At 44.3% G+C, this 10976-nt stretch overlaps 1 long non-coding RNA gene across 1 annotated transcript; it reads left to right on the top strand.

Moving 5' to 3' along the window:
• The first annotated feature begins 7659 nt into the window (after positions 1-7659).
• LOC102498070 (uncharacterized) lies at positions 7660-8904 on the top strand. The gene is made up of 3 exons (XR_337024.1): positions 7660-7724; positions 8457-8588; positions 8802-8904. It is a non-coding gene; the product is annotated as an uncharacterized LOC102498070 (long non-coding RNA).
• Positions 8905-10976: the final 2072 nt, after the last annotated feature.

A 10976-nucleotide genomic window follows, 5' to 3' on the forward strand; every position in this document is an offset into this window, starting at 1 on the left:
GGCTCTTCCCCGTCAAAGTCCTGGGAACCCGGCGCAGCCCCAGCCGGGACCCAGAGCGCGGGGACTGCGCCCCAGAAGGGAGCTGCGTTGCCTTTCCAAGCCGACGAGCTCTTTGCGCTAGGCCTCGGCGACCGGGCCGGCCACCCGGACTGGCGAGCTAGGGGCCCCGTGGCCTGGGTTCGCTGAGAGGCCAGCCCCCTCCCAGGAGCTGGGGGCTCGCGAGCTCGGCCAGCGAGACCCGAGCTGGGCACTCTGGGCTCAGAGAGTGAGCAAGGAGCCCCCAACTTTCCTTGGCTACAGAGAGCTGGTGCTGGGGGGAGGGGGGGGTGTGGGGGGAACCGGAGAGGTAGAGACAGAAGTTGGGGGCGGAGGAGAGAGATTTAGCGCTGGGTGAGCTTGGAAGAACCATTAGGGTTAATTGCTGACTGCCCAGCCAAACCCAGACCTCTGCCCGTGAGGCACAGCCTCACATTGTATCTCGGAGGACCAAACATGAATGCTTTAGCCCCCACCGATCTGTGTTTCCTGCCTAAGTTATTTATTCGGGAAGATTGGTACAGATGTCTCGCCTAAGCCCTCCCCCCACCCCGAAGAAGAACGAATCTTATTTCCTTCTCTTTGAATTGCAAGAACGCTTTAGTGACCTGAGCTCACGTGTTTGATCTGACGGTAGTTGTAAAAGGAATAATTTTTGAAAGCAACTTGTTACATAACCACTGATTGCTCACAGCAGATCTGAAAGCGTTTGTAGAACCCAGTGCACCCCATAGCGACTTTAGTACTTTGCCTCGGCTTTTTGCAACCATCTTTTAATCAAGAATGCAATTAGGTCCTAAAGTCATTGTCGTAGTTGAGGTTTGCACGAAAATATTTAATGCCAGTCGACGGTTCACCCACCACGGTTGGTGTCCAATTGCCACGCAGGTATTCCTTCAAAGCGGTTGGGTCTGTTCAGCTATCCAAGAGACTCATACTCTGTTTCCCTTTTCAGGCACCTTTGCAGTCAAACCAAGAGGATGAGAATTGTTGCATTTGCAAAAGCTAATAGGAATGCAAACATTCTTGTGCTGAACGGTAAACTCTGTGTTTCATCTTGCAGACTTCAGCTTGAGATAGACTTTTTGAGGTCATCGGTTTAAGCCCACACATAGGAAATACGGCCAAACAAAAAGTCTATCTAAAGTTAAAAATATTTGTAAAAAATTCCAATTAAAAAAAAAAAAGTATCTTACAGACAGATGAGTCCAGAAAGCAAAATGGTAAACAACACTGTCTCCCCGTTCCTTAGGTAAAGTACAGGTTCAAAGGGGACTCTGTGTGCCCATGTGATGGAGGATATTTTTTAAAAATCAGAAAAACAAAGCAGGCCGGGAAACAGAGGAAGCATGTTTTTAATATTCAACATCCATCTTGCAGTGTCATTTCAGAATGACTGCGCTCAGATGTGGCCCGGGCACATCCTTTTGGGATAGGAAACTACTTTTACAGAGGAGCCTTCCAAAAGTGACTTTCACTGTCTTCTCTTTGGACCTGGGCAGGAGCCCACCCTGGAGAGGTCTGTGATGGTGTCAGGGAAGGGGGATGTCAGGGGTATATCGGGCCATATGGATGTTGACTAAGTAAAGAGCTGAGATCTACAAGAAAACTGATCCCAGGCTGGATTCCCTAGGTCAAAAAAGACCTGGAAAATCAAGAGGCTTCCCTGCCATTGTCCCAGAGAAAATAATGCAGCCCCTGCCTGGTGTGCTTTTATTCGTTCAAAGGGACAGTAAATATGTGATAACTTGGAAACTTTCGCTCTATACAAAACGATGCCTGGGTATTTCCTGATGTCCAATTCCTCGGATAATTAAAGCATTACTAATACTCTTGCATTCTGTGAGTCACTAAGAACAAAGACGAAGAGGCATGGAGATTCCTCATTTTCCGAACAGTTCAACTCCACAAACCCTCCTGGGCTGCCATCCGCAGGCAGCCACCCTGCGAGCCATTACCGGTACACACTGTGGGTTTCGTTTTACAAAGGTGGGTATAGTTACCAAGGCCAGATCGGTTCTTGGTGGATTTATGAACCTGCGCCATCAAACCATGTAGCCTTGGGGCCATGAAAGTCTTTCTGACTTCAGAGTTTCAAGGTTATTAAATGCTAAATATTTCTGTCCAATTACCCATCACAAATTCAGGTTTGAAAAACAATACTTGGGTGATCTCTTTGTGTTTCCTGCTGCTTTCTGTAGAGAACTCGTACAATACCATGAGTGTTTTTTTGGAAAGAAGGAGCCATGAAATACTGTCGAAGTTATAAGTAGACTCCAAGCTTATCCTATCCAAATTGGTACGTATGAGTGGCCCTGGGTCCTGGGTCCCTGCTCCCATGACGAGATCGATGTGACTTTATTGCTTACAGTAAGTGATTGTCCACTTTGCTCAACATCTTTATTTTCACTTTTCAAGGTCAGAACCAAACTCACAAGCTTCACATTCATTTATCTACTTCCTCTTTTTTCCCCTTCTCTCTCTCCTTTCTTCATTTTTAAGTTATTGTCATAGGTGCCCGTGCTCACTAGAGAAAAAGAGACAAAAGGAAAGTGAGACATCATCCCCTGGCGGAACGGCCCGGTCACAGTCCCTTCTCTTCCACTCTCCTCTCAGAATTTCAGGCACAAAGGTACACGCACCCAGCATGATTTTCAAGCTGTGGGGTCAAGGACTTGAACTACAGTTGGTCATGTGTGAGTCCATCATCTTAACCACCATGCCACCTGCTGGCCCCTTCTCCTTCTCTCTCTCTCTTTTTTGGAGAGTTTTTTGCTATAGGGCGTGTGTGCTCGCCAGAAAGACAGAGAGAGAGACAGAGAAACAGAAAGCCAGAAATCACCCCCCCAGGGGGGATGGCCACACCGCAATCCCTTTTCCTCCATTCTCCTCCTGGGATCTTGGGAACACATATGCACGCACCCGGCATGAGTTTAAGCCACCGGGTCCAGGACTCAAACTGCGGTCAACTACATGGGATTCTAGTGACATAGCCATTACACCAACTGCTGTCCCCTTCCCCTTCTCTCTTAAGTTAATGGTGAAAGTGAACTTCAGGCTCATAGTCTTACAGGAGAATTTTAGAAGAAAAAGAGAGTAATCTGTCTCAAAGGTTGAGAAGCAGTATTCTAGCTCCCTGGGGCTCCCACCCCAGAGACTGTATTGATGTACTCCCAGCAACACACCTGAGGACAGGGCTAGACTGCTGTCACTGGGTCTCCTGCAGGTCCCTGAAAGCCCTCACAGAGTTCTACACATATTCAGCATTAAAGAAATAGTCAATATCGAAGCTACCTAACTTCAAGCTTGATGGGAAGAAACACATTCTTGATTAGAACTGACAACTTGTGGAATATTCAGGCCTGGCACTTTTTTTTCTTTTTCTTTTTTTTTTTTTTCTAAACAAAAATCTGGCTTCAGTGAAGTCTTTGTTTCAACCGTTTGGACACATTTTACCTTCTTTTGGGAGTCTGTGAGCATTCTATTCTCACACCAACAGGTTTCCTGGGCGTTTGAGAAATCCTATCACCAGCTGTGGTTCTGTTTGTCTGGGTGGACTGATAATTCTCTCTCCGTAGCAGATAACGGATGTGTGTAGTAGGTTACGCTGCTATTTTAGAGTGCTGAAGGACTGGCAGTCAGAGACCTGGACAGGTCAGCTCGGGCCCACCTCTGGGGGAGTTCTCTCCATGCTGAATGAAACCACAGAGAAGCTCATAACGTGGAATAGAAGTTTGAAACTGTTCTTCAGTTATTTAAGTCATAATGTCTCTTTTACACCCCAAATCCCCAATCAGAAAACAGAGACGGACTATTGAGGGGATAAGGCCAGGACAAAAATGAAAAGGGCTGGGACACAAAAGTTCATTGTCAGCTTCCCCCTGCGGATGATTTCATCCTGCCCGTGTAGAAGTGACATCCTAAATCCAACTGGATTGTCAGAAAAGTTGGGATGCATTTTTGCATAGGAAAATGTGGCGTGACTTTCCTGATGACCTACTACGACATAGAAAGCCAGGAAGAGAACACAAATAATTGAAGCCCACTGTTGCTTTACCTTTGAACATCAGCACGTAGTTTGATTGTAAGTCTTTAAACTGGACGGGCCCTGACCTGCTCCGTTCTTTTCAGGGAACTGATGGCACTGCCCAAATGTCCTCCATGATGTCTCTCATGATGACAGTCATCTTGCTGATGTTGCTTGTGGGCTGAGCAGAGTGCCATGGAAGTGGCCCTGGGTAAGACAGGAGACCCGGGGCCTACAGCACACAGTCAATGGCCAGCTCCACGGCCTTGTTGGGTTGCTCCGTTGCACAGCACAGGTGTGGTTAGAAGTTCTGGTGGTCTTTCCTGAGCAGATGTACCCTAGGAGGGAGGATGCTCATCTTACCCTTCATTTAACGATATATGCAGTCACCTTGGACTCAGGAGATGACCTGGTGTTAATACTTCAGTGTTACTCTTTACATTTTAATTTAAACTTGAGATCATTTTGTAAGATTGATATTTTCTCTGATAGCAAAGAAAACATGTATTTATGATAAAAAAATATATAAAAGCATTAAGATATATTAAGAAGAAAAGAAAAATCACCCACAGTTCTACTCCTCAGAATAACTGCTGACATCTTTTTTGTTTTGTTTTGGCCATAGGGTGTATGCTCTCACTGGAGAGAGACAGAGAGGGACAGTGAGGAAAAGTAAAGATCACCCCCCAGGAAGGATGGCCACACAGGAATCCCTTCTCTTTCATTCTCCTCTCAGGATTTTGTGCACACATGCACACACGCTCAGTGTGATTTTCTTTTTCTTTTTCTTTTCTTTTTATTTTTTGAGAGGTTTTTGCTATAGAGTGTGTGCACTCGCCAGAAAGACAGAGACAGAGAGAAAGAAAGTGAGAAATCACCCCTGGAGGGATGGCTATGCTGCAATCCCCTCTTCTCCATTTTCCTCTTGGGATCTTGGGCACACATGCATAGGTACCCGGTGTGAGTTTAAGCCACCAGGCCCAGGACTTAAACTGTGGTTGACTACATGGGAGTCCAGTGACATAGCCATTACGCTAACTGCGGGTCCTCCGGGGTGATTTTCAAGCTGCTGAGTCCAGGACTCAAACTGAGGTCAGCCATGTGGGAATCCAGTACTTTAACCACCATGCCACCTGCTGGCCCCAACTGCTAATATTTGGAGAATCTACTTCCAAGATTTTCTTGTACATAGCATACACACATAATGTATAAACATAAGTTACACTCTACATGCTGTTTTATCATCAGCTTTTTTATCCACTACTATATGGTGAATATTTTTCCTTATCATTGAAATCGTTTTCACAATTCATTTCAAATGTCCAAATAACACTGTATCACGTCAACACCCCCCAATTTATTGAAGCAATCTCCTTCTGTTTGGCATTTATATTGTTTGCAAGAATCCCCCATTATAAAGGGCTCTGAAATTACTACCCTTGTAGATAATTCTTCTTGCACATCTTTTTTTTTTTTTGAGAGATTTTCACTGTAGGGCGCGTGCGCTTGCCAGACAGACAGAGAGAGACATAGAGACAGAAAGCAAGAAATCACCCCCCAGGGGGGATGGCCACGCCGCAATCCCTTCTCCTCCATTCTCCTCTCGGGATCTTGGGCACGCACGCACACGCGCCCGGCGTGAGTTTTAAGCCACCGGGTCCGGGACACGAACCACGGTCGACTACGTGGGAGTCCAGTGACATAGCCATTACGCTAACTGCTGGTTCCCTTCTTGTACATCTTGATTATTTCCTAAGGCTGATTCCATAAGGGACTTTAGTTTGTCTCCTGATAATCCCCTGCTTCCTAAATAATGTTTGGCACACAGTCAGTGAGTAAATATTTATTGAATAAATGAATAAACCCATACGAGTTTATACATGAGGTTGAAGGGCGTGCCCATATTGAGATCACTGAATATGCATTGCTAATTTGTCCTCTAATTTGAATCAGGTCTTATTTCTACCTGCAGCATGTGAAGTCAGTTTTCTGAATCCTCGCTGCTAAATAACAGAATGACTTTGGACGAAAATGAGAAAAGTTGTAACTTGCACTGGCTTAAACAATCAAAAGAAATTTATGGTCTCCTATTACTGGGAAGTTCACCCACAGGCAGAGCAGTCTTCGGGTGTGACTGGGAGCCAAGGGAATATCATTGCTGCTTGGCTTGAGCCTGGGTTCCATTCTGTTTTCCCTTTTGGGGACACATCCCCAAGGCACAGAGATGAGTTGACAGTGACTGATCCATGATGCCCTATCCCTGGAAGAGGCACGTAGTGAACCTCACTGCTTTGGTTTGGATATGGTTCGTCTCTCAAATATTCACGTGCTGGAGACTTGGTCTTCAGTGGAATGGTGCTGGGAGGAAGCAGGACTTAGGCAGCAGTGCTTACTGAGACCTTTCCCCCCTTCAATGTGTGAGAGCTCTTTGAAGAGCTTTTTGATAGACTCGTGCCGTCCAACTCATCCTCTGGTCTAATCATTTTGAAATTGAGAAAACCAAGGGCTCCCAAAGGGTTAAACATTTAGCAAAGGACTCTACTAGGATTCAAAGGAGCTCTATTTACCTTAAAAACAAACAAACAAACAAACAAACAAAAAACACACTATTAAATTTAGGGCTAGCAGGTGGTGGGGTGGTTAAGGCTCTGGATCCCACATGGTCAGCTATGCAGTTCGAGTCTCTGACTTGGTGCCTTGAAAAACTCACCTGAATGTGTGTCTGTGTGTCCAAAACCCCGAGAGAACAATATAGGAGTAGGGATTGCTGCGTAACCATCCCCTGTGGGGTGATGTCTCACTTTCCCTCTCTTTCTGTTTCTCTCTCTGAGGCGGAATGTTATGTGCACTTTCTTGACAGCTTCTCTCTAGTTTTTCTTTACCTGGTACCTATTCTCCAAGTCCCTTGATAGATTCAATCTCTGATCTCTGCTTCTTCTGCCCAAAGAAACTAATACCGACTACTTGGGCTCTATTTCCCTGTGCAGGGATTGAAAACATAACTTCAGGAAGAATCTCAGTGAATGTGGGACTGAGCTCATGCGTTCCCCATCACAAATTGCTCGCTGTTCAGTGCCTTCCAACAGCTGATTTCATCCAGCTTTCATCGTTTGTATTTAATGGTGTGAGAATAAGTTTTTATCATGGCTTCAACCAGAATTCCTTTACATCAATTATAGATGTGAATGTTTTTGGTGAGAAGTCCTTTACATTAAAAATATTAATGTAGGCACCAGCAGATGGTGTAATGGTTACATCACTAGACTCCCATATAGTCAACAGCAGTTTGAGTTCCAGAACCAGAGGCTTAAAACTCACACCAGACGTGTGGAAATGCATGCCCTAAATCCTGAGGAGAATGGGGGAGAAGCGTTTGTGGTGTGGTCATCCCCCCCAGGGGGTGATGTTTTGCTTTCTATCTCTGTCTCTCTTTCTCTCCAGAAAGTGAATGCACCTCATAGTAAAAATCTCTCTTTAAAAAATATATTATTTCTTCATTTTCTTTTTGTACTTTGTCAGGCAAGTAAGTCTTGAGACCTGTTATGTTGCAGTTTGTTTATTTATAATTCATCTATTTTTCAGAGACCAGGCCTTGCTATAGAACCCAGGCTGGCCTAAAACTCACATGCTCCTGCTTCAGTACCAATAGGTGGGCTGACAGGTGGGTGCCACACACCTGGCTTGGTGTATTTATTATATTGACTTCCTGGCAAACTTGTATCAAAAATGCAGACTTCTCTGTTTGTAAGGTACGTATTTATGCAGAAAAATCTGTTGGAATAAATAAATATCTTATTCATACTAAATTTTTGCTAAAGCCAAAAAACGAAGAAACTGTTTGTTTTCATGATGAGAATTTGAAATACTGAGGCAGTCAACACATCATGGGTTCAGCGTTCATGTCTACTCCCTAACCATCAATTTCTCGGAACGTTTGTGTAAAATCGATTGTAACGTCTCAGAGTTTTAACCTACTGCCTATTTGTATTGAACATGACACTTGGAATAGTTTAAAGGAGTGGAAGTCAAGGACCAGCTGGTGATTAAGGAAGCTGGATCCTGCATGGGCAACTGCTCGGTTTGAGTCCTGGACCTGGAAGCTTGAAAACACTCTGGGGACGGATGTGTGCATGGCCAAAATCCTGGAGAAGAGGCTGGAGGAGAGGGGAGTGTGGTACAGCTGTCTCCCCCTAGTGGTGGTGTAACTTCTCACTTTCCCTCTCTGTCTCTGTCTCTCTGCTGAGCGTACATGCCCTTTAGCAAAATTACAAAAAAAGAAAAGGCTGATGTCATCATTAAGAAACAAAATGATAATGCACATGTGTCCCTAACAAGCATAGGCTCAAAGTGTAAATCTTCACTGCCTGAGAATTCATTCTCCCTTCTTCCTAAGTTTGTTCCCTGCAGATGTCCTTCTTGGACTCCACGCATGGAGATGTTATGCCCATTGATGTGCAGCGATTGCCTTGGTGTGTGGAAGTGAGTTTTCTAAGATACGATGGGAAGGAGAGTCCAGAAGTGTTAGGTGAGGCTTTGCCTGCTTTCTTGCTCCCTGTACTCCAAGACTGGGTGGACATGGGGAATGAAAATGGGGGGATGTCAGTTCCTCGAGGTGGGCTTTGTTGGAATACCCCAGTGCCTTACCTTATCTTAAACTGCATTTTTATAGATGAAGCTTTCTAGGCTGAAAAATTTTCCAGAATTTTCTCTGACATCTGAGTACTTCTCTTTCCTCCAGCAGCAATATTCCAGTGTAACTGTGAGTACAGAGCTTTGTCGTGAGAGGCACGTCGGACATTTGGAACCCAATAGGGAGGAATAGAAGACACAGCAGAGTGACCAGCGAAGGTAGGCGTGTCAGTAAGGAAGGCTTTCTCTTCACTGACAGTATTCCATTGGGAAAGCAGCCCAGTGACTGCCAAGAGAAGTGCCGATGAAGTAGCCAAAAAGCACACCGACGCGTCAACACGCAGTCAGGCTTTCTGTCATATTTTTGCAGTCATTTCTTCTTTTTCAGTCCCCTAAATAGTGAAAGCAATTTATAAAGGTTAATATACATGTTCATGTGCTTATGTAGATATCTCTGATGAAGGTATAATAGCTATTTCTTTCTGTTTATAAAGAAAACAATGCATCCAGTCATCCCCACCAAAACAGTGACACAATCTGAACTTCTTATGAAAATAATTTACTTTGGTTTGTCTGTTCTATGCATGAAAATACGGGGTTCCCATTGTCTAAAAAATAGCATCATTTTCCACTTGCACTGAGAAGCTATCTCAGTATAGGCTACCTTAGTTAAAGCAGCATTTTTCCTAACGTAAAAGAACCATTCAAGTGATGAATTAGAGATAAAAAAGTTATTTAAGTTAGGTAACTAGAGGCAGAGTTGGGTATTTTTATAATCTTTGGGAGATGTTTATTAATATATTTTACCTCACAGCTTTAAAAATGATATTTTAAATTTATTTTTTCTTCCAACTTCATCTTTTCCTTCTCTTTGTCTTGCACACTTATGGATGAAAAACTATCACTGATTTTTTTTCCTAAAAATTATTTAACTTTATTTATTATTATTATCATTATTATTTTCCAGTTTGATCAGAGAGACACAGAGAGAGAGAGGAAGTGAGAAAGCAAGCCACCAGGTCTGAGACTTGAACCATGGTCGGCCATGTGGGAGTCCAGCGCCTTTAACCACTATGCCACTTGCTGGCCCCAAACTATCACTGGTTTTTAAAATTTGTTTTATGCCTTGAAAACGAACACCCTCACTGTTATGTTAGGTGTGAAAAAATCAGCCTAGCAGCCACTGGAGAGGGCAGTGTGATGTTGGAGCATCCCCCCCAAAAAGCACTATTTGAAGAGAACTGTTCATTTTTGTACTGGCTGGCAGCTCCCTGAAAACCTTCACTCACAGAGCTTATCTTTATTTGACCTCAAGTGGAACTCACTCTGTGCTAATAGCCTTTTCCCTAGGGCACTTATCAAAAACTCCCAGTAGTGATCACCTAGCATTGTAGCTGCCCGAGGTGTTGTCTTAGTCTCCTCAGGCTGCTATAACAAAAATACCCATGGACTGGGTGTCTTATACACAATAGAAATTTATTTCTCATGGTTCTGGTAGCTGGGAAGTCCAAGACCAAGACACCAGCAGATTGGTGTCTGGTGATGGGCTACTTCCCAGTTAACAGATGGTCCTCACATGGTGGAAGAGATGGGAGATCTCTCTGGGTCTTTTGAAGAGCACTAATCTCATTCATGTGGGTTCCTCCCTTCTGACCTAATCAATTCCCAAAGGCCCACTTCCTAATATCATCACGCTGGGTTAGAATTTCAGTCTGTGCATTTTGGACGATGCTTAAGCATTCGGTTTATTGCAGGTAGTTACAATCAATGACTAAAAAAAATTAAGAGCAAAAGCTGGGGAATGAGATGTCCATAGAGAGCTGTGAAATGTTCTGCCATGTTCCCACGAATCTGGAAGGTCACACACTTGTGTAAGCTTGTGCACAATCAGGAAGGACCGAGAAGATACAGTCTCTCCTCGAGCTGAGCCTGAGTTTCCGAATAAGCAGGAAGTAAAAGCTAAGCAAAGTGTTAACTGCCGGATCATTGGAAGCCTGTCCCAAAGTGTGCACAAAAACATGTGGGAAAGGCTGGGACACCGACCGGTTCAAGGCATTTAAGGAAATTCAAGTCCGATTCTTAGATGACAGCTAAACTAACCAAGCTTAGACCAAGCAGAGACTTAAATGGCTGTGCACAACAAAGACGATCCACTTCACACTTGACAGGCTTAGTTCAGCACGGTGGTACCAAACAAACAGCGGCAACAATAACATCAATGAAAAACAGCCACACATCCTGGGTAGAGGGGAAATCTGATTTTCAGAGTTGCTAAATTGTATTA

The sequence above is a fragment of the Tupaia chinensis genome, unplaced genomic scaffold, assembly GCF_000334495.1.
Source record: "Tupaia chinensis unplaced genomic scaffold, TupChi_1.0 Scaffold143936_1, whole genome shotgun sequence".
Classification (NCBI taxonomy): domain Eukaryota; kingdom Metazoa; phylum Chordata; class Mammalia; order Scandentia; family Tupaiidae; genus Tupaia; species Tupaia belangeri.